Genomic DNA, 2,500 nt, shown 5'->3' with positions numbered 1-2,500 from the left:
TGTGGTGGGTAAGAGAGAGAGAGGTCACTATGGTGGTTAAGAGAGAGAGAGGTCACTATGGTGGGTAATAGAGAGAGAGAGAGGTCACTATGGTGGGTAGAGAGAGAGAGAGAGGTCACTATGGTGGGGTCACTATGGTGGGAGAGAGGTCACTATGGTGGGTAAGAGAGAGAGAGAGAGGTCACTATGGTGGGTAAGAGAGAGGTCACTATGGTGGGTAAGAGAGAGAGAGAGGTCACTATGGTGGGTAAGAGAGAGGCCACTATGGTGGGTTCGAGAGAGAGAGAGAGAGAGAGAGAGAGAGAGAGAGGTCACTATGGTGGGTAAGAGAGAGAGAGAGAGAGGTCACTATGGTGGGTAGAGAGAGAGAGAGAGAGTCACTATGGTGGGTAAGAGAGAGAGAGGTCACTATGGTGGGTAAAGAGAGAGAGAGAGAGAGAGAGGTCACTATGGTGGAGTAGAGAGAGAGAGAGAGAGAGGTCACTATGGTGGGTAAGAGAGAGAGAGGTCACTATGGTGGGTAAGAGAGAGAGTCACTATGGTGGGTAAGAGAGAGAGAGAGGTCACTATGGTGGGTCACTATGGTGGGAAGAGAGAGAGAGAGAGTCACTATGGTGGGTAAGAGAGAGAGAGGTCACTATGGTGGGTAAGAGAGAGAGAGAGAGTCACTATGGTGGGTAAGAGAGAGAGAGGTCACTGTGGTGGGTAAGAGAGAGAGAGAGAGAGGTCACTATGGTGGGTAAGAGAGAGAGAGAGGTCACTATGGTGGGTAAAGAGAGAGAGAGATCACTATGGTCACTATGGTGGGTAAGAGAGAGAGAGGTCACTGTGGTGGGTAAGAGAGAGAGAGAGAGGTCACTATGGTGGGTAAGAGAGAGAGAGAGAGAGAGAGAGAGGTCACTATGGTGGGTAAGAGAGAGAGAGAGGTCACTATGGTGGGTAAGAGAGAGAGAGGTCACTATGGTGGGTAAGAGAGAGAGAGGTCACTATGGTGGGTAAGAAGAGAGAGCGAAAAGTCACTATGATGAGTAAGAGAGAGAGAGAGAGAGAGAGAGAGAGAGAGAGAGAGAGAGTCACTATGGTGGGTAAGAGAGAGAGAGAGGTCACTATGGTGGGTAGAGAGAGAGGTCACTATGGTGGGTAAGAGAGAGAGAGAGAGAGAGAGTGAGAGAGGTCACTATGGTGGGTAAGAGAGGGAGAGAGAGAGGTCACTATGGTGGGTAAGAGAGAGAGAGAGGTCACTATGGTGGGTAAGAGAGAGAGAGAGAGGTCACTGTGGTGGGTAAGAGAGGTCACTATGGTGGTAAGAGAGAGAGGTCACTATGGTGGTTAAGAGAGAGAGAGGTCACTATGGTGGGTAATAGAGAGAGAGAGGTCACAATAGTGGGTAATAGAGAGAGAGAGAGGTCACTATGGTGGGTAAGAGAGAGAGAGAGAGAGAGAGAGGTCACTATGGTGGGTAAGAGAGAGAGAGAGAGGTCACTATGGTGGGTCAAGAGAGAGAGAGAGAGAGAGGTCACTATGGTGGGTAAGAGAGAGGTCACTGTGGTGGGTAAGAGAGAGAGAGAGGTCACTATGGTGTGTAAGAGAGAGGCCACTATGGTGGGTTCGAGAGAGAGAGAGAGAGAGAGAGAGAGAGAGAGAGGTCACTATGGTGGGTAAGAGAGAGGTCACTATGGTGGTTAAGAGAGAGAGAGGTCACTATGGTGGTAAGAGAGAGAGAGAGAGAGAGTTCACAATGGTGGGTAAGAGAGAGAGAGAGAGTTCACAATGGTGGGAGAGAGAGAGAGGTCACTATGGTGGGTAAGAGAGAGAGGTCACTATGGTGGGTAAGAGAGAGAGAGAGAGGTCACTATGGTGGGTAAGAGAGAGAGAGGTCACAATGGTGGGTAAGAGAGAGAGAGAGGTCACTATGGTGGGTAAGAGAGAGAGAGAGTTCACAATGGTGGGTAAGATAGAGTCTGAAATAAGTAAGATGCTCTGAAAAGCAGAAACAGCCCAGCTGGGATTAAAAGTTTAAAGGCATTAAACCTGGTCAGAACTGGGTCAGAACCAGGTCAGGACCAGGTCAGAAAGAAAACAACAAATGGAAGAAAGGGAGGGTACAGAGTTTAAGGGGCTGTGTGTTTGGGTGTGTGTGTGTGTGTGTGTATGTGTGGGTGGGTGTATGTGTGTGTGTGTGTGTGTGTGTGTGTGTGTGTGTGTGTGTGTGTGTGTGTGTGTGTATGTGTGTAACGTTGGTAGAATGCGTTGTGTGGCAACAGGGTCCTTGTGCAATTTGCTGTTCTCCAACTTCTCCCTAGGAGGGGAGAGCGGGGAATGGGGAGAGCGGAGGGGGGTCTTTCGGCAGAATCACTCTGGACCCAGTTTCAGAAGTCCTCATCTCTACAGCAGGCATAAGTAGGTGACAGTAAGTGGGTGACTGGGTGTCGCTCAGCATGAAAAGAAATTACCTGTCCAATTACCGAGTGACACGGTAGCTCCCTGGACTTGGGACTAC

This window comes from Oncorhynchus nerka, linkage group LG20, assembly GCF_034236695.1.
Source record: "Oncorhynchus nerka isolate Pitt River linkage group LG20, Oner_Uvic_2.0, whole genome shotgun sequence".
NCBI lineage: Eukaryota > Metazoa > Chordata > Actinopteri > Salmoniformes > Salmonidae > Oncorhynchus > Oncorhynchus nerka.
This window is presented reverse-complemented; position numbering follows the sequence as displayed.